We start from the raw sequence: 23225 nt of genomic DNA on the forward strand, positions 1-23225 counted from the left end.
TTTATGGTACCGGGTGAGATATGAGAACCTAAAGATGGAAGAAGATGAAAGGATTACTGCTTTTATGGAAAGAGTAAATGAAATTGTTCTGGGAATTTATTGTTGTGGTGGATCTCTGAGTGAAGATGAAATAGTTTCTAAAGTATTGAGAGATTTTCCACCAGCTTATAATATTAAGGCTACTTCAATTAATTAGTTGAGAATAATGGAAAACATCTTTGTTAATAGAGATACCTTGGTTGGGAAGTTATCTTCTTTTGATCTTGAGGAATTTGGTTCTTCTGGATTTGCAAAATTTGAACCTGCTTTTCATGCATCTACATCATCTACCAGCAAGAGTGATTGGAAAGCCTTATATGCTAAGGAATTGGAGGAAATGAAGAAATAAGATGAAGAGTTTGATAAACTTGAAGTTGTATTTGCTAGAAGAGTACCTAAAGGTCCAACAGGAAGTAAGTATGAAGGGAAATTATCTTTTAAATGTTTAGAATGTAATAAGATAGGTCATTTTGCATCTAGATGTCTTGAAAGGAATTTAAGATTTGAGGAAAGAGATAGAATATGTTTTAGGCCTAACCATGATTATCATAACAAGCATAAGTAAAATAGGAACAAAGACAAATCATGCTACTATGCGGATGAGGAAGGTGTGACTGATTCTGATGATGAACCAACACAAGATTCAACTAGTGGATCTAGCAATGGAAAGGAATGGGTAATCTTGGCTATCAAGGAAGATGATTCGGTACCTGAAAAAAAGACCCTTGCTCCTAAAGTTGAAGACAAGGATGAATGGGTAATAGACAGTTGATGTTCACATCATATGACTGGAGATAAAAGAAAGTTTCTATCTTTGCAAGAATTTGATGGTGATCTAGTTAGATTTGGAGATGACAAAGCATGCATGATCAAGGGAAAAGGACTATATCAGTGGATGGCAATTATAATATTGATAATGTTTATTATGTTGAAGTTTTAAGGCATAATCATTTGAGTGTATGACAATTGGTGGATAAGGGATTTCGGTTACAATTCAAGGATGGAAAATGCAAGATTATCAATAGATCAGGATTGAAGATTGCAACTGATGCTTAGACTAAAGGTAACATATTTCATTTGAACTCTAGTAAGAAGACATGTTTTATTACACAAATTGATGAGAGTTGGCTATGGCATAAGAGGTTGTGTCATGTGAATTTTGATTGCATTGTAAAGATTAGTTCTACTAAGGAATTTAGAGATATACCTAAGATTGTGAAGCCCTATAATCCAATATGTAAGGCATGTCAAATGGTTAAGCAAGTCAAAAATTATTTTAAGAGTAAACAAGATAAATCTAATGATGTTTTTTATCTTCTTCATACTGATCTGTGTGGTCCTACTAGAATCAAGAGTTTTTAAGGATGATAGATATTTTATGCTAATCGTTGATGACTATTCTAGAATGATGTGGGTTAATTTTCTAAGGGAGAAATCTGAAGAATTCAGAAAATTTAAAATATTTAAAGCTAAAGTTGAGACAGAGAAAGGATTGAAGATTAAATACTTAATCTCTAATTAGGGCCACATCCAGTGAATTTAATAGTTATTGTGAGAAGAATGGGATAAGGAGATAGTTATTTGCACCCCAGACACCTCAGTAGAATGAAGTTGTGGAAAGGAAGAATAGAAATATCTTGGATGCAGCTAGAACTGTGATGATGGAAGCTAATATACCTCATATCTATTGGAGAGAAGCTATGAAAATGGTGGTATACACATTCAACAGAGTTCATATCAAAGGAGACATCGGTAAGACATCTTATGAGTTAGGCTTTGTTCATACACCTATAGTTAAGTATTTCAGAATCTTTGGTAGTAAATGCTATATCAAAAGAGATGATTCCATTGGAAAGTTTTATCCTAGATGTGATGAAGGGATATTTCTTGGTTATTCTAATGAAAGAAAAGCATATAGATGTTATAACAAAATATTGCAGATAATTGTGGAGAGCGCTAATGTCAAGGTGAATGAGTTGTACAGAAGTCAAATCAGAACTTATGAGAGAGAACCGATAGCAGAAATGATCATAACTGGACCAGTGGCATCTACACCAGAATAGAATGTTGAACCAGTTACTCCAGTAGTGTCAGAAAATATGACAGTAGCTAAAGATTAGAGAAGAGAAATAGAAAATGAGAAGACTCCTAAGTATGTTAGGTAAAATCATTGAGAAGATCAGATCATTGGAGACAGGAATAAAGGAGTGATGACAAGAAGAAGGTTGGCAGCTGATGAGGTATGTTTAATTTCTCAAATTGAACCGGCATCAGTAATTGAGGCATGTAAAGAAGAATATTGGATGAAAGCTATGGAAGAGGAATTAGATCAAATAGAAAAGAATAATACATGGATTTTAGTTCCCCGACCTAAAAATAAGAATTTTATTGGGACTAAATGGGTTTTTAGGAATAAATTAAATGAAGATGGACAAGTTGTGAGGAATAAGGCTAGATTAGTTTGTAAAGGATATTCTCAAAAGGAAGGAATTGATTATGATGAAAATTCTTCTCCGGTAGCTAGGATATAAGGGTGGACTATAATGAACCGGTAGTTATTCATTGTGATAACTCTACTACTATTGACATATCAAAGAATTTGGTATTTCATTCTAAGACAAAGTACATATCTATCAAGTACAACTTTTTGAAGGATAAGGTGGAAGCAAATGAAGTCAGATTGGTTTATATAAACACTAAAGAGAAGATTGCAGATATCTTCACTAAACCTTTGCCTAAGGAGTCATTTGAGTACTTCAAAGATAGAATGGGGGTTTTTGCCCCTTCGATAGAGACCTTAGTGATGTTGATTGGCATCGGTCTGGTATGTATTGACAAAGCTACTATTCATTTCAGATTGATGTATTGGTGCTACTACTCAGGGGGAGTAGTCAGTTATTTGGCTCAGTGGATTTATGATTTTTATTTGATGTTCATGTCATATTTTTGGCATTGATGTCAAAGGGGGAGAGATATATGTGAAAAATAGAGCTTAACAGAGATATCATTCATAGGGGGAGTTTGTTAACTTCATTGCAATATCATCTTATGGGAGACTTGTTTGGCATTTCTTGGCACTTGGATGTTTTTCACATCTAGTGTTGCCATCAATGCCAAAGGGGGAGATTGTTGGCAATTAGAAGAATTGATTATGTGTTGCATTCATGTTTTTTCATTGATGGCAACACCGACTATTTTGGTTGTTTACCAGTTTGCGGTAGAGCGGTTGGATTATGATATTGATCTGATGCTCCGGTATGCTTCAATTTGTGGAATTGGTTTGGATCTATCATTCATGCTATTCAGATGTGTATCATGATCAGTTGGTTTAGGATTTGATGACTACAGAGCTATCATTTGTTCTAGTAAGCCTTTTGGTCACTGGTAAGGGTTCTACCGGTAGAGCTTTGTTGACAATCTTTTGATGCATGTGATAAGTGGTGTTGGCGCAACTTCTAAATGGCTTTCCGGATACTGTTGGTTATCTTGTTCATGTTCCTATTGATCGGTGGTGTTGGATTTGGGTCCAGACCTAATGTTATCTTATTCGGCTAGATTATGGGCCGATTTATGTAAGATGTTGATGGATGATCTTGATTCATTTTCAGTTGGATCTATTGATTAGATTATGTTGTTTCGATCTTAGGCCAACTTGGTTCATCATTGGATTGTGGGTTTATGTTATGAATTTATTGTATTATATTTTAGGTTGTCGACCTAATTGTTTAGGTCCTGGGTTGGTATAAATATGATGTAACATCTCTTTGTAGATTAGGGGTATATGGGCATATTCATGGGATTAAGGTTATAGTTTTATCTATGTGTGAATAAGGTTGTAATCATATGCAAAGGTTTTGGTCGATCATAGGTGATCAAATTGGGTTGGTGAAAGAGATTTAAGACCTCTGGTACTGAGCTTAATCGGAATTGTATTCAGGCATAGGAGATGCTATTCTTGCAGTTCATACTTCTTTCCGGATTATAGTCTGGATTTATTTTGTAGTCCGTGAGGCTCCTTTTGTCATGAGTAGTATGCTCTAGGTTGTTGGCCTTCCTGTATGTGCAGACCCCTCTTTATGTAATCATATACTTACTGCAGAAGTATTATCTGACTATGGGTAGGCTTCCCACCCTGGTTTTTCCCTTTACTGGGTTTTACACATACAAATCTTGGTGTTATCTTTTGTGGATGGTTGGTAAATATTTTGTGAATTATATTTTTTCTTAACTGTTACATCTTCTATTATAGTATTTGGTTTATGTATTCCATTAATAAGGGTTTAATGCTTAAAGTTCTATAATCTATTGACAACTGATTCACCTCCCCCTCTCAGTTGTTCACTGGTTATCTAAGCTTTCTAACAAGAATATTATACACATTCTTAATAATCTTCCAGTAATCTTCATCAATGAATCTCAAGTGACACTCCATCCATTTTTTTAAAAGAGTGTAGTTCATTCCATCAAATCTCAAACTATCCTTCTTGAAAGCATAGGTTTTCATCCCAGATCACCTCAAGAAGTCAAGCTTATTTTGGAGGATCTAGCCCTGATACCAATTGTTGGAAATAATGCAGCAAATTGAGAGGGGGGGTGAATCAGTTTACTCTCAAACTCTACACAACTCAAACATAATTTAAGATCTGACAATTAACAATGAAAGCAAAAATCAACAACACATCAATAACTCACATAGCACCAAGATTTTTGACATGGAAAACTAAGTTAAGGGAAAAACCACAGTGGGAACCTACCCACAATGAGATGATACCTTGTTAGATTTATATGAAATATTACAATGGGGAATTCACATGTATTCAAGCACACTGCTCAAATCACATAACAAGAAGGGCTACAACCCTTGGGAACACCCGTTGTCTTACAAAAACATTTGGATTACATCCGGAAGATCATGAATTGAAAGAATAGCATCTCCTCAAGCCTAGTTATAGTTTTGAGTAAGAACACAGTCTGATCTACTCTTCCATACTTCTTCACACTTTTGAAAGATCAAAACACTTATTTGCACACTTATCCAATCATGCACATTCGGATACACTCGCATATACCACACAGATACATCTCTCATATGACTATTACATATATTTATACACATCATCAACCTATATTTCAAGGCCAGCTCAACACACATCACAAATTTCAATAATATAACCACACATGCTATAACATAACATGTAGACCAAAACAATATCAACTAAGACATATTGTGGACCTAAATCAACACCTTGAACAAGATTCACCTCCAATAATTAAGCCTCGAACATCTGCAACACACTACAATTGTCATATCGGCTAAGAACATGAAGAACACCACCAGATCAAGAAAATGATCAATAACCCAGACAATAATCAATGCAGACCATCAAAATAGATAGGACACGATCTAGAAACATCCACAAGCAACATGAATTACCACAACAACAATTGCAACATCACCACTTACTAGAATCTTCATCATCATTATATCGAATCTCAAGAACATCAACTGAACTGACTAACAAACTAAAAGATTCACTTGCAAACCTCCAAATCATGAACCATCTGAATTAAGGACACACATGAATGTCCCAAACACTCTTCCAAATCCACAAACCAAGATATTGCAACATAGAGCAATGCAAAGAAAAATATAGAACAGTGAACAATAGAAAAACTAACTGCAATACTAGATTTCATAGCTCAATCGAATCACCTTGCAGACCACTAAAACTATAGTTGAATCAACTAGAGATACTTATCTCAAAACCCTTTAATCCATGATAGCTCATCAACAACACACTAGCCAAACCAACTCATTAATCTAATTGCAACACTGGAATACACTGAGGAATATGTTGACATCAATGACAACACATCATTCTAGCAAACTTCTCAACAATACCCAACATCCCATCTAATAGACATGTAAAAACAAAGAAAAATATGATTTAAAAATAAAAAGAAATATTCAAAAGGCCACAAAGGCCCATCAAAAAATAAAATTAAAATTCAAAAGTCATATGGGTTCCTAAGTTGCTTGTAGAAGCAATGGGTTCCAAGGAACTGCAAAATAAAGAAAAGTTAAAAACTACGTGGATTCCCAAGCAACTCCTTGAAGCACAATGTCCTAAATAAAAGTCAAAGTTGGCATCCAAAATAGCTATCCCTCCTGCTAAACACCTTCATCCTTTCAAATCTACTTTAGGTCCTCATATCCCAAAATTCATAGCCACTCCTTCATCCAAAACTCAAAATTCAAAACACTTTTCCTCCATTACTCCACCACCCCTCAAGGTGTGTACCAATGTTGATCTTGCCAGCATTTCCCTCCACTCATGCACAAGTCTTCCAATATCCCATCTATTATCCAACACCTATTTTTCATCCTTCCATCCCTCTTATCCAATCCTTTGCATAAACCCTCATCCAATTAACCACCTCATTTTTTTAATTTTATTATCCTACAAACACCTTTGAGCATACAAGCCATTGTCTATTGCAACACATGTTTCAAGAGTACCGTCCAAACAATAATACACTTGAGTTATTCCTCCATGTCCAATAATAAGTCCATCATCTTCCAAGAAAAAGAAAAAAAAAAGAAAAGAGAGAACAAAATATCAAAAAAATGCAAAGAGAAATAATTCATCCATTGGTGAAAACTTGGCAAACAAGTGCTTTGGCCAAGTATCATTATGAAAACCTATAAAATAGGTGTCATGTGTAATCCTTTATTTTATTGCATTCTACACTTGGGGGCAGGTTCCATTCATGTTATCCTAGAAGATCCTATCCATCATGTCTTTCATTATCCCTCATTCCTCATATACGTTATCATATCTATATCCATATCCTCTTTTCCATCTTTGATCTTGGCAAGGCAAAGTATCTTCCTAAGTATCACACATCCTATCTGCTATCACTTACCTTATCACATCCTTTAAGTTCATAATCCTTATCTTATCCATTTCTATTCTTTATTTTCATATCCATGTCCTATCTCCATTTGTAGTCCCTTTTTAATCCTTGATCTTGATCAAAACTAAGGACAAAAAGAAAAATGCAAAAATATGGTTTTACAAAAACCTCTTGACATGTCCATTCAAGTGGATCACAAGCAATCTAGCACACCACACTATAATCTTATCTTCTCATGTCTAATTCCTTCACTTGCTAAAATCATGTTATCCTATCGCTAGATAGTCCTTGGAAACTAGCTCAAATTTGATTCCGTAATAAGCTCCCATTATCTTTCCTCTATCCATTTCTATTCTACCAATCCATTCTTCCATCCATAATGCCCCTATCTTACTAGACACTGGGGACAAATCAATAAATATTTCTCGAGCATTAAATGTCCTAAAAAAAATCCCTAAACATAGCATAATGTCCTGAAAAAATATCATAAAAACATTTGAATAACATCTTGAAAAAATCAAAAAATACATAGCATAATATCCTGGAAAATAATAAAAAACATCTACATAATATCCTAAAAATATATATCGAAAAACATTCAAAACACATCCTGAATAAATCACAAAAAATTAAAAAACATCAAATAAGCACAAAACCCTAAAAATTGAAAACAATTAAAAAAAATAATCATTGTCAATCCACCAATAAATTGTCCCTTGCAATAGATGGACATTTTAGTAGACACAGATAGAAAACTTGTAAAACATTGCGCTTATCAAATCATGCAACAATAGGAAAACTATCAAACAAGTTGACAATCAATCAGATCAAACTTTTCATATCAAACAACATCAACATTATCAACTTGTCCTTTGTTAATTACCATGTGTCTTATATAGGGTGTGGTATACTTGAAACCAGTCAATGTCTATCTTAAATGGGGTACCTTATTTCTGAAACCAAACATCATGATTGTCCTATCAAATACAACCTATCAAATTCTGACAACAAGATTAGAATGTTTGTTGGCTTGGTTGGTCTAGCGAGTCTTATCTTGATTTATCTTTGATCATGTTCCTATGCTATTTGAGGATATCCACAAGTGATGAGAGTGGTCAGGATGGTTCATGATATTTCTATTTATTTCTTCTATTTGTGGTGTGTTTCATGAATTTTTGAGGCATGCATATCTTGGGTGTATCTATTTGCACATTCACTTTGTGACTATCACACATACCTCAACCCTTGACATACACACACCAACATTTCAAAATAGATTGGAGCATTCCTTCTCTTTTTTTCTGCAAACGAATCACATTATCACTTTGACCTCATATGTCGTGACATGATGTATCTAGTTGCCATATTAAATAAAGCTCTATACTACTAAAGGCGCACTTATGAAAGCAAGCCTTCATCATTACATTTTTTTCCTTGTCTAACCTTTTTGCTTTTTAAGTTAACCTTTTTTCTCTTTCATCTAACTTTTTTCTATTCTTTCGAGAGATGGTTCATTTATTTCATACATAAACAATCTCTTGAGGGGGCATCCTACCTCCATCCCTCGATCTAATGGGGCATGGGTTTTTTTAAAAAAATTCTAAAACAACACTTTAAATCACATTGTCTCAAAGAGGGGCAAAATGTAGACACTAAAAAATGGTCAACGCCAGTGTCTCCTTTTTTTAACACATTATGTGTGTAGCCTTTATTGAGCTAATTTTCCGAATTCTCCTAATTCTTCCCAATTTCACCCAATTTGACTCAGTTTGACCAAATTGAGGTCACTAGACATCAGTTTGACTATTTTGCCTTGCAGGTTTAATTAATTGTTTAATTAATTAAATCCCTTTTTATTAATTATTCCCTAATCATTTAATCATTCATCATTAACCATCTCCTTTTTAATATTAATTAAATATTTTATTATTTAATTAATTTTGAACTCCCCATTTTAATTGAATGATTTAAATCATTTAATTAAATGTTCAATTTCTATCTACCATAATTGAATAATTTATTTAAATTATTTTGTTAGCTAATTATGTCATCATAATTTTTTTTTTTTTTTGATAAAAGTGGACAAGCCACTAAACTATATTTTATTAATTTTGAATTTTGAAAATACAAATGAGTTCAAAGGGCATACCGGCAGGAAAGAACCCGCAAGAAAACCTTCGATTGTGGCCCAAAAAAGTAAATTTAAAACCCCATAAACCCAATTACATATCTGATTATGATCCCTCACCCATTACATCGCTTTTCAAAGATATACATATCAATATCCAAAAGAAACCCCCATATACCCAATTACATGTTTGAAATTGATCACCCACCCATTACATGTCTTATCGAAGATATACATATCATTATCCAAAAAATTATGAGGAGTAATCTATAGAGTAATCTTTCCATGAGGATATATCAACCGATCAGAACCCTGCATCAAAAAAAGACAACAACATATGTGCACACAAAATTAGTTTTGAAATCAAGAGCTTGAGCTCTCAACAGGGGGCTCTCTATCCATGATCAAAGGAGGAATGCTCTGCAAGGGAGATTCCAACCGTGGAGGAGCTAAAGCCAAAAAACCAAAAGACAGTAGAGAATGCAAACCCGTAAGCACCACTAAGGCTTTATCCAAAAGCTGTGAGGGAACCAATTCTAGCAAGGATTCAAAAGCATGCAGTGTGTCCCCCAATCTATCACATAATAACCCCATTCTCAATTTGAACAATAAAACTCCACCATTCCCATTATCCAGTAGATCAGAGCAAGGAAGAAAACCCCCATAATAAAAAGAGCCCAACTCAAAATGATAATTGTCCAATGTAGAATTAACAAGCTCCCAAGAGCAAATCGAGGGAGAGATAAACATATGAACCAAGAGGTGGAGTAAATATTTATCAAGCAAAATATCATAACAAACAGTAAGAAATTGAGAAAAAATCTCAGAGCCAGAAAAGAAAAGACCAGATTGCAACTAGAGAGATCCCAACAACCTACGAACCTCAAAATCCACCTAAGGAGTAGGCAAATAGAACACTTCCCCAAGCAATTCAGAATTATTACTGGGAGCCTCATTTTCCCTTTCAATCGGGCATTCAACAATGACCCTATATCTTGCAAGAGAAAAAATGCTCGACATATGAAACAGAGCTTGAGAGAGAAAAATCCAAGCATTCACTATTGAATTGAGAATGAAATTGGCTTTTAAAGACCAGTCACCCCCAAAAATGTGAACCGAGATAATCATGGTACTTCAAAAATATAAATAAAGCATTGAAGCCAGATTAAAGCTTATACAAGATAAACCATAAATAATGGACTTCACACGAGGGTGGTGGCTGAAACAAGTACTCTATATCCCAACTGGTGCCACATAACAAGCAACACACTCCTTACCATAATAGCTTCATAAAAGTTGTTGATGATTACCAAAACACATTCCCTTCGTACATCATGAAACAGTAAAGTTTTTCAAAAAACACACGAGCGAGGATAAAGCAGATCCAAAATACCAAATCATGACCGTGAAACCAACCTGCTGATGGGTCGCCATCTTTATACCATAACAGGCACCACCCTTGCTGCTTATGATAGATCATAAGCATACTCAATAGCCACCTAGGAAATGCCTACTAAGCACGCTTACCACCTACGCATAAACCCCAAACAAGCTACCTTCTTAAGGCATAAGGGCACTGAAGGAATTTTTTATGAGAACATACTTTAAGAAAAACCAATAAAATTTAATGCAAATGTTTCATAAGGGAAGGTGGGAGCTCATTCATACTTATATCCTTCAAGTTTGCATTAGTGTCAATAGCTAAATTTGCCAAAAAATCCGCTATTATATTAATTTCTGTGAAGCAATGGGTGATCAAAAAGGAATCAAAGAAAGCCAACTGTTGTAAAATTAACTCCAGAACATATTGTAATTCCCAACAATTAGATTTCTTCTTCATAACACATTGGATGGTTACCATCGAGTCCCCTTCAATTACCAAATCCTTGATACCCAAGGATATAGCCATGTCCAAACCCAGTGACAGGGCCTTAAATTCTGTGAAATTGTTGGACTTATACCCAATAGCATGGCATCTAGCCTAAACAATATTCACATGATGATCAAAAATCACCATACCTACCCCTGCCAAAATAGGATTTCCATGAGAAGCACCATCAAAATTTAATTTAAAATGCTTATTAGGAGGGGGCTTCCAAATAGCTAAATGTCTTTTGGTTAAAGCATTGCTCTTTCTCAAAATGGAACCATGAGAAGGCAAGATAGATAATAGCTTCCAGACCCTAGTCACCTTGCTATCTCCGTGCGAAAAAGAAGAGAGATTTTCAAGGTTCTTAAAGATATAAGACAAGACAACTTCTGAAATAGAATATTCAATTTTGAGTAAAACCTCCTCAAGAGAAGAGCTATGCTTTTTAAAGATCCTATTATTCCTTTCTAGCCAAATGTTCCATATTAATATGGAAGGGGAAGCAATCCAAAGACAAGCATAGAAATATGAAGCAAACAGAAGAGGCCAAGCTCTGAAATGTGAAATAAGATCTTTCCCTATTACAAAAGATAAGTTCAATTTGTCAAAAAGCCACTGCCAACATTGAAATGCAAAATCACAGTGAAGGAAGAGATGAGAGGAGGTTTCCAAATATTTTTTGCATAACACACAAGAAAAAAAATTAGTGATACCAAGTCTATCCAAGTGCATGCCTATAAGAACTCTATCCTAGACTACTAACCAAGTGAAAGAACCCGCTTTCCGAAGACAGGCCGAATGCCAAAAAAGCTTGTATGGCCAAGAGGAAGAGTTATTTGCCGACACAAGAGAGTTATATCCATCCTTAACTATGTATTTTCCTGAGATGTTCCTAGGCCATATAAGTTCATCATCAGAGTCAGTTAGGATAATCGTTCTTTCTTCCAAAAGTTTTGCAAAGTGCAGCCTGAGATCATTCTCAACATCCAAGAATTCAATGGATTTCCATTTTGCCAATTTCAGACCACCATTATGAAATACCTTGAAGTAATCTGCCACAAAAACCCCCCAAAGGGAAGAAAGGATAGATATCAAAGGGGACTAGTCCCTTATATTATGCAAGGGAGTATGACCATTCCACATTTCATCCCAAAATCTAACCTTTTTCCCATTATGAACAATCCAAGAAAGATGTGGCAAGATAACATTCCAACTTTTGCAAATAAAATTCCACATAGCTGAACCTAAAGGTACATTAGATAATTGAAATACATACTCCCTAGGTTCATTATTCAAATATTTTGCAAACATTATTTGTGCCCAAAAAGAATCAGGTTTCTCATACAACTTCCAGACCAATTTATCCCCCAAAGCCAAATTCTGTTTATTCAAATTTCTAATACCTGTACCTCCCTATTCCTTGGGCAAATAGACTCTATCCCAAGCTACTAAGGGCAGTTTATGCTTCCCATCTTTATTGCTATTCCAAAGAAAAGACCTAAGAGTGTCATGCAGGCTTACTAATACCAATTTTGGGGTGCTTACAACTGACATAAGATAAATAGGGACCGAATTCAACACAGATTTAATCAGTACCAATTTTCCTGCAAGGCTCAACCATTTATGGCTCCAGGATAAAATCATCTTCAAGATGACTAAAATGAGCTTTTTCCAAAAGGATAGATTGTTATTTTTAATGAAAAAAGGTATACCTAGATACTTACAAGGAAGAATACTAGGATCAAAACCCCAAAAGGTCTGCAATCTCTGCTAGACTAATTGAGAAGTGTTAAGGAAGAATATTTTTGACTTCTCAATGTTGAGTTTTTGGCCTGAAAAAGATGCATACTATTGGATAACCCCATTTATAGTATTAGCCTCCTTTAAGGAAGCTTGACCAAAAAGCAAAGTGTCATCGGAAAATAAACAATGTGAAATATGAAAAGGAACCCCATGAATCACAATCCCCCTACAAAGACCTTTTGATTTTGCAGCCTTAATTGCCCAGCTAAAAGACTCTGGTAAAAGGATAAACAGGAAAGGGGATAAAGGATCCCCTTGCCTCAATCCTCTTGAGGAGGAGAAAAAACCACAAGGAGACCTATTAAATAAAACTGAGAATCTAGCAGTGGAAATAACAACCTTAATCCATTTGACCCAAGCCTTAGAGAAACCTAATTTGAGAAGAACACAAACTAAAGCCTCCCACTCAACCCTATCATAGGCCTTCATCATATCTAGTTTGAGAATCATAGACGGGACCTTCTAAGAATGGATAGAATGTAGCACTTTGTGCGCCACAATGGCACCCTCTGGAGTTTCCCTATCGAGAACAAAACCACCCTGCTCTAAGGAGATGATTTTGGGAAGAAGTCTTGCCAATCGAAGGGAAATTGCCTTAGTAAATATTTTATATAGAGTATTGCATAAAGCAATAAGAAGAAAGTCAGTAAAGGTCTTAGTTACATCTTTCTTTGGGATAAGGGCAATCAAAGTAGTATTAAGTTCTTTTAACATTGACCTATTTCTCCTAGCCTCCTCAAGAGCCAAAAGGACGTCTTTACCCACAAAGTCCCAATACTTTTGGAAGAATAAAGTGGTAAACCCATCAGGCCCTGGAGCCTTGTCAGGATTCATATCAAAAATCGCATATTTAACCTCTTCCAAAGAGAAAGGAGACATCAACATCTTATTATCTTCCAAGGACACTAAATGGGGAATATCTGAAAGAAAACTATTCGATCCACAACCACCCTCCGAAGTCAATAATGATTTAAAGAAATTAACCACTTCTGAAGAAATGTCTTCTGGTTCAGTAAGCAGCTTCCCATTAGGATCCTCTATGCAAGAAATCCTATTTCTACTCCTTTTTAGCTTGGTGGAAGAGTGAAAAACTGTGTTTTTGTCCCCATCAGAAAGCCACACTTCCCTGGATTTTTGTCTCCAATAAGATTCTTCCCTAGCTAAAACTTCCTCTAATTCTAATTTTAAGGTTTTTAATTCATCAAACACGTGAGAAGCCATACCATGAGAAAGCACATGCATATTTAAACATTCAATCATATCTTGAATTCTTTTCTTTTCATGAAAAATATTCTTAAAATGTGAAGAATTTCATTCTCTGATATTTTTCTTCAAAAAACTAAGTTTTTTAGCAATCTGAAACATTCGAGACCCTGGACAAAAGGGGGTAGAATCCCACCATACCCTCAAAAGGGGTAAAAATGAGGGGTCCCTGAACCACATAGGTTCAAATTTAAAAGAAGATTTAAAATTAGGATTATCCTCCAAAATAGTTAATGAGATCGGAAAATGATCAAAACCTGACAAAGGCAAAATAGTGGAAAAAAACTCAAAATTTGATTGTAACCATGATACTGATAGCAAGAAACAGTCTAACCTCTCTGCTATTTGAGAAAAATTTCTCCTCATATTTGTCCAAGTGAAAACCCCATTTTGAAACTTACAATCAAAGAGGTCCATGTCAAAAATAAAATTCCCAAAGTCAACCATTGTTTTCTTAGCCGGAAGAATGCCTCCTTTCCTTTCACTAGAATCTATGATTGCATTAAAATCTCTTCCAAATATGACTAAAGATCCCAACCCTAATGGAGAAGAAATCCTTTTTAAATCACCCCATAACTTGCATTTCGCTTGAACTATAGAAGGAGCATAAACATTAAATAACCAAGCCTTAACCTTTGAAACCTTGCTAAGAATAAAAAATAGCATCCAGTTTGCAGCTGAAGTTACTAACTGGACATCTATACTAAAGTCATTCCACAATACTGCTAGGCCTCCAGAAGCCCCAATAGTTGGGTGAGAAACAAAATTCCACCTTTTCCAAGATGAAAAAAGCACATTAGCAGAATCCTGAGATAATTTAGTCTCTTGCAACATAATTAAATCACACTTAATTAAATCCATGTGGGATTTAATCAAGTGGTTCTTGTTAGGGGAATTTAAGCCCCTAACATTCTAGGAAATAATCTTCATTGTCCTCGAGGGGAGGCCGAAGCTCCCCTCTTCTCAGAAACTAGAGCTTTGGTATTATTACCAAAACAACTCTACAAATTTCTTTTAACAACCCTTGATCTAGTCACAGGAGGACTAGTTAGCAAAAGATTCTTCTTATTCATTTCCCCCTTTAAGGGAGTCAAGGTAGAAATTATAGGTCTTCCTAAGGAAAGTGCCTTACTCCCCTGACCCATGCTAGTAGAGAGGGACAAAGTTTTCTATACCCCAGCATCAATCTCTATTTGAGTCTGAGCTTTCTTAGGGGGTCTACCTCATCTGGGTGAACCAATTGGTGGAGTTAAAAGTAAAGAGGTTTGAACAATTGGTAAAGGCTTACCTGATTTTGGAGAAGCTAAGACATCTACCATAATAGGCCCCAAATCCTTAGAAGTCAGGAGCTCAAAAGGATTAGATGTTAAATTAATAGGAAGGGAAGAATGAATCCTACCTAAATCAGTATCAATTGAATCAATAACTTTATCAACAACATCCCCTATAGACTGAGGGGCATACTTAATAAACAAATCATTCACCTATTCAACCAATTCTATATCAGGCACAACCACTTCTGACATCACAGGACAATCCAAATTTGCTTCCTTACTACCAACATTGTGCCCTTGATGGGCAAGAGAGGAAACAAGATTCTGAATTTCAGATATAAGGATCGCATCCTGAGGAGTTACAACATTTGGAGCCTTAGGACTGGGTGGAACACCTATATCTTTCCTGGGAGGATCCAAAGGCCTAGATTTTGAAGGTAAAACATTATCCTGATTCAGATTTAGGTGCAAGCCTAATTCATTAACAGATTTTTGAGGATGGAACAGAGTCTCAGGATCCCCTATGGTGGGGCTATGTGAGATTTTTAACTATTCAGGAACCCTTGGGAAAGTTCTAACATCAAGATTATTCTGAGGTATATTCAATGCATCCACACCCAAATGATTCGAATGCAATGAAGAAAAAGTCTTGGAAATAGATTCAACTGAGGAACAATGTTTCTTAAAATCCATAAACAATGGTGCATCTAGAAGAAGAGGGGATGAAAGAAGCTCATTATCCAACCATTCAATATTCTGACGCCAGATACCTTCCTGAGATTTGATATTACATGTATGGGGATACACACAACCAATTTTAACCAAAACACATATTTTTACTAGAACCTCCCCCTCCAAAAGGTCCATTCGAGAGGTTATAAAAGAGCCAAATGAATTCCCAATTTCTTGCAAAACATCAGGATCCATAAATTCAAAGGGGATCTTTGGTAAACCAAACCAGAATGGAATAAACTTTTTTTTCAAGCAAGCAGGCACAAAGAAAGGCTTCCATTTTGACACAGACACAAGGTGATTTCCAAACCAATGATGCCCTAAGCCCAAAACCTCAGTGCAAATCGATGGTGAATCAAAGATAATAACAAAAGATGATGCTGAAATTAACTGAAAATAATGCAAATTTTTCCACCGTTTTTGCAATTTCAAATAAAGCTTAGACAATCCTAGTTGATCCCCCCAGACTTCCCCCAACACAATATTTGAATGCAAGCAATGCACTTTTTTGTCAACAAGGGTGCCTACTAAATCAATTCAAGGTATTGGCATCCAAACAGAAGGAGATTTAATGGGTTCGAGAGGGATGCTTACCGATTCCACAACTTTAGGGTTAAAGATTGTCGTATTCTTCAAATGTGCAGAATGTAAAGGCCCTGAATGTAAAGAACCCAACATGGAAACCCTAGTTCCTGAATTCACAATCATTTCCTTCCCTGGAGAAACAATTTGAGGGTTTAAATTTACTGTATTCTTTGCAGAGTGTGAAGTTCCCGAATGCATAACCTGAACAAAAGAACCATCACGGAGTTGAGATCTTTTAGTTTTTGAGATAAATTGTTGTTGAGGTCATAATCCCTAAGTGTACAAACGATGGGAAGACGATGAAGAATACTGATGTCGAGAGGAAAAACCCTTTCTATGAAAGAAGCTATAAAAGTAATGCGAAACCGGATGATACAGACCCTTCCACCTAGCCTTGGTAATGTGCCAAGCTTTGTCCTCCCAACGTCCATTCGTGAAAACCCACTACAGGGTGTGTGGAGGATCCTCCCAATCGACATCTACCCACGAACCCAAGCGATGACTGTCCTCCATACCCGCAAAAAATCCCTTTTTCTAAAATATTAATTAAATACTCATTAATAAATATCTTTATTTATTTAAATATTTATCCTAATTATCTTCTCCTAATTTTTGAAATAGAAACAAATATTTCTACTTTTTTTTATGTGAAATTTTCAAAATCCTCCTAATTGTTGAATTTGGGAAAGAATATATTTCCTTGTTTTAATTGATTTTCAAAAATCAATCTTTTTGGCAATATCTCATTTATTTTAATTTTAAATTTAAAAATGAGATGTGCATATTCAAAAATCAGCTTTCTTCCATCTATTCCACTTTATCTCCATCATCTTCATCTTGTCTAACGCGATCTCAACCACCCTTTAATAAAAAATCAATTCGATCCTACCTGTTTGTTGAATCTCAAATTTTTTTATAAATTGAGACATCTTTCTCTTGTCACATCATCTAATTTTTTGCATCTTCACTCCGTTGAAATAGTTTAGCAATCATCTATTTTTTTATCATTACTCTGTCAATATAGTCTAGCAATTAGCAATTAGCATTTCTATCTTGCATAATCACATTCCTAGTAAATCTCAAACATCACATCCTTTCTTTCATTTCATATTTGCACTTGCACAATAAGAGTGACGTATCAGAATTAGAGATGAAAGGAAGAACAATGAAGCTTTATTGAAGAAATGTGAAATGATGGTTCACATTTAATTAGATTCATGTTTTTATTTTAATAGTTTTGTTGGTTACAGTAGGAATGATTTGCATGATTGATTAAGTTTCATGATTAGCTTAGTTTTTGTCTTTCATGCTTTGGTTTGATTTCGAACCCTATTTTTCTTGTTCTACAATGGTAAGAATCAAACACAAATGAGCCTTATAGTGAGTGTGTGACAAGTCTTTACGGAGTTAGCTATTGATGAAGAAAAAAAGAGGAGATCCTATGAAGGATTAATCTTATATTTTTATCCATGGAAGAAGGTAAAAAATTGGTGGAAATTTGAGAACTTAGTATCAACCCTTTGAAAAGAAAAATCAGTAGGTTTTTGCAAGAGAGAATGAGGTAGAGTGGAATATTACATTAGAAATAAAGATTTCAAAGTGTTTAAATAAAGCTATTTAATTATTTAATAGAAAAAAACTAGGACAAAGGTTTTTAAATATTTAAGGAGACATTTTTAAATTCAAATAAGGACAATAACACAAGGGGATGGAGTATTTCAAATAATTTGTACTAATTAATTGAGTAGATTTTTAAAATGCTATATGAAATAAGTTGAAATTAATATATTTTTTAAAATGATAAGATTGATTTAATCTATTAATATTGACTTTATCTTTATTCAATTCAATAAATAATTAACTCGACGTGAAAAATTTGAATTACTTATTGGTGTATCTAGAACATTTTTAAAAATGTGGGTATGTTGATCTCACTTCTCGTAGCAGCTCTTGATTTGGTAATTTGTGGCATTGATTGCTTATTCAATCAGAAACCCACCCAAAGGGTTGGCAATATGGAACTTTATAGCTAGTTGTAGAAGTTTGGTTACTAACCACCTAACATGGAAAATTGGTAATGGTTCAAAAGCTAAGTTTTGGGAGGACTCTTGGGCAGGGTTGCCAACCATTAAAGATATTGCAGATCTTTTTATTATTAAAGATCATATTGTTCTACTTTGGGGTGATCAAGTTAGGGACTATATGGTATCTAAACATGGGGTCTTTGGGATAGAATGGGTTTGAAAACATCTGTCCACATTAGGCATTTCAGTGCAGCAACAAGCTCAGCTTAGGGAGGTTTTATATTGAATGAAGCTTCTCATTGCAAGGAAAGATGATAGAGTGATTTGGTGCAGTTCTTGGGATGAAAATTACTCAATTAAATTGGGCTATCAACTTTTAGAGGGTAGGGAGGATGATCCCTCAAGGCTCTATGACATATTTTGGAACAAATATTATCTACCAAAAGCTAGTTCTTTTGCATGGCTTGTAGTGAAAGGGAGAATTCTTACTGGGGAGAGAAGGAAATGACTTTGATTTATGAGCCCTTCTAAATGTTTGATGTTAGGGAATGTAAAAGAAAATATGGATCACTTACTACTTCAATGTGATGTGGCATCAAGGTGCTGGTTGAATCTATTGGAAATATTAAAGTGGCATGGACCATTGTAGCACACCCTTAAAAGAGGTTTTTGAAAGTTGGCCAAGATACCCTAGGAAATTTGCTTTTTCATTTGGATTATAAGACCATATTTAGTCATATGGGAAATTTGGAAAGAGCGTAACCATAGAATTTTCTTGGATAAATGGGAAGAGGAAAGAAGATTGCATGGTAGAGTTAATCATGAGATTGAAGAGGTTATTGGATCTACAACTTCTCAACTGTCTTCAATGACCATCCCCTTCACTTTGGAGGATAGAAGGATTCAGAATTTGTGGCTTAGCATAAAAATAAGACATGGGGAATGGTCTAGAAATAACTCTAGTAAGAAGGATAATTCATGTAAATCTTGGAGCCCCCCAACTAAAGGATGGTTCAAGGAAAATTTTGATGGGGCTACTCAATCCAACCCAAGCCTGTTAGGGGCAGGTTTTTTTATAAGGGATGAGAAAGGTGATTTAGTCAAGTGTGGAGCTCAGAGGTTAAGGAAGGGCACTAACAATTAGGTTGAAGCTCATGTTGCACTTCTAGTTGTTAGATTGGCATATAATTTAGGCATTAGGAAATTGCATGTGGAAGGGGACTCTCTAATTATAATTCAAGCTTTTATGAATGGGTAAATCAAAGCACGGCATTTGTAGGGTTATATTTCTTTAATTGTTGAAGATTTGAAGTCTTTTGAAAATTTTAAGGTTAGCCACATTAGAAGAGGAGGAAACCACCTTGCAAATAGACTATCTAAATAGGCTTTATCTTTTGACTAGGAAGGTGACTCAAGATTGGAAGATTTCCAATGTGCTCTTAATATGGAGGATGTGTTAGACTCAAATGCTAACGTTTAAATTTGGTTGGCCGAGCTCCTTTTTGTGCTCATATTGTGTTCTCACCTGAGGTGGACTATCGAGATTAAATTTTCACAACTTGGAGTGTGAACATCTTGTTGGCTTATATCATTTTAATTGCACTTGAATGAACAACCTATCATAAATGAGTTCTTGATCATGAGATAGTGGCAACAGTGTAGTTGAATAATTTTTGAGTGATGACGTGTGTGTTGGGAGTCTCGTGTCAAGTCACTTCAATCTCATATCATAGTATTGCAGAGATTTTCGAAAGTGTGAGGAGATTTAGCTAGAGATGCCATAAGGCAGGGAGGACAATTTTTTAAAGATGACAGATAGATGATGTAAGAAGTGCAGATTTTTAATCATTTCTTTGATGATAATTGAGCCATAGGTTTTTTTTAAATGCAAGTTGGACTTTTTTGGTAAAGAACATAGTTGTATTCACTATTTTTAGCGAAGGTGAGTGTCTAGAATTGAGAGATTAGGAAATCATGGAGGCTAACTTCACAGTTAGCACCAAGAAACAAAAAAAAGGTTTCAAGGGGATAGTAAGTAAAGAGAGAATGCAAGGACTTCTTCATTTTAAGGAAGAGGAGGTGGTAAGTGCAGTGTTAGGGGCTTTGGGGAAGTTATTCATGGAGAATAGGATGCATTGGAGAGTTAACCTGGATGTTATATCCATGATAATTGCATGGGGTTTAGTATTGGGTGAATACATTAAAGTTGTCAAGTGGGCCACTACATCACTTTTTGAGTAAGAGACACTTGTAGGTCTGGATTCCATATTGGAGTGGTATGTTCCAGGGGTAGGGATAGACATTTCTGAGGGGTTTGAAGAGGTTAAGGATGAAGATGAGTTTGGAATCATTTTCTTTGTAAGGTGGGTGGGCAAGGTTGATAAAGAGGCCTATGAACTAGAAATTGCACAAGTCTGGGAGAGGCTTAAAGAAGTTATTAGACGCCATGAGTGAGAGGAGAACGAATTGACTCGTGCATGGCCGAGAGAGATCCATAGAAGAGGTTGATCCAAAAATAGGGGCAGAAGGTGGGGCTATGAAAGGGTTGTCTGTGGAACCCATGAGGTGAAGGAAGCTAAGGAGCAGAACCCTCCATGACAAGCTGAAGACAATGCATGGTGGAGGGGCTTTTCTGTCACCTATCTACAATTTTGTAATATGCAATAAACTATTTTTTTGTAAAAATGTTCAAAGTTGATAGAATTTGGTTGAAGTTTGTGTTTGTAATGGTTTAAAGTTTTAGTCTTTGGGTGGAAATGTTTGTAGGAGGAAGGCTAAATGTAGTTCTCTCTATATTTGGTTTGTCTTCTCTAGTTTGTATAACAAAGATCTTGGTTAGCAAGGGTGTCGGGGGAATTTTTTTTAGGTGGTTGGTTGTTTGTGTCACTGTTCTATTGGGCTGTTTTGGAGAATGGAGATGTATATGAAGCCCAGGTCTCTATCCTATGTATATTTTTACCTTACTTTATATTAATAAAATATAATATTATTACCGACCAAAAAATAATAATAATTTGTGGGTATGCTTGTTTCTAGACTAGTGATAGGTGGTTTTGTGTCCATGGAGAATTCAGACACCAACTTCCAGGTAAAGGTTGGTTATAGGTGTAAAGAATGAAATTGTCAAATATAAAAAATATGAATAACAATAATACCCAATTCACAAATCAATCAATCACTCAATAAATTCATAGGATCAATGCACAAATTAAGATAATAAAACCCTAACACCTTAACAAAGATTTTAATATTGCTTTGTTATTATAGATATATTGGTTGTTTAATTCTTTAGCATGGAAAAATAATCCAATGGATACAAGATGGATAGTTGATGATATATGGATATGAATATGATCTAAATAAGAAATCTTGTTGAATGAAAAAAGATAGGTTTGATTTAATATTTAACAAAGGTTGATCAATGGTAGATATTGATTTGAAGAATGATGAGAATCATTGAGAGGATTGAAAGGATAAATTTAAGCATTAACTAATTGCATGAATTATTTAACTATCAACATGAGATAGTGTACAAATTGTTAGGAGTTAAGTGGATTTTATTGGTCCAAGAGAGGCACATGAAGAATATTTTTTGGAGGGTGAATTCTTTTGATCTAGAGCTATGAACTAATGAGGTTGCAAATGGGAGACCTCATCCTCAACATGAGAACTCAGCAAAAACACCCCAATTGGGTTTGAACCTTGGTAAAAATAACCACAAAGCCACCATTTAACCATCTCATTATGTCAACGTTGGCAGTGCATGACGAATTAATTATAGTATTAAAAAAATAAAGTTTTAATTCGTGTGCATGATTCTATGAATAGGAAATAAATTAAAAACTGAGTTTATTTATTTTTCAAAAGCAATATAAATGGAAAAATTAATTAATTAAATAAATAAATAATAATTTATGTAATTATAGAAGAATAATTATCCAATTAAATGTGTGGTCTTCCAATATTTTTGGTTAAGTGGTGGTGTTGTTGTGTCCACCATGGTTCAAACCCCCCTAGAACATTGTGATCATAGGCTTGTGCCTTCACTAATCCAATGTGCTTGAAGGTTTGAGTCTTAGCATTGGTAAATGGTGATGAGGTCCCCCATTTGTGACCTTGTTAGTTCATATCTCTAGCTCAAAAGTGTTTCATGTAGTACCAAAGGATGTTTTGTACCGTCCATCAGCGACATTAAAAGGTTTATCTAACACTTTTTTTAAAAATAGCTTATTAAATAATTAATAGCTATTTAATTATAGTGAACTTAGAAGACTAAATGGAAATCAATTGATGAAACAATTTTAAAATTATTTGATTAATGTGCTTGAGAGGAATGACTGATAGATTAATTAAAAAATGAAAACTGTCTAATTAAATTAAATGAAAAATAATAAGTTTATGAATTAAATAAACAATTATCAAAGATGAAAGGAAATAATGATAATTTATTTAAATAATTAAAATAATTTAATTAATGTTAGAAGCAAGATTGATGAGGAATGAAATGATTAGATGAAAATGCATTAAGTCATTTTTAGGTATAATCTACATTTTTTCCCTCTTGGAGACAATGTTCAAAGTAGCATTGT

Source organism: Cryptomeria japonica, chromosome 9 (assembly GCF_030272615.1).
Source record: "Cryptomeria japonica chromosome 9, Sugi_1.0, whole genome shotgun sequence".
Taxonomy (NCBI): Eukaryota; Viridiplantae; Streptophyta; class Pinopsida; order Cupressales; family Cupressaceae; genus Cryptomeria; species Cryptomeria japonica.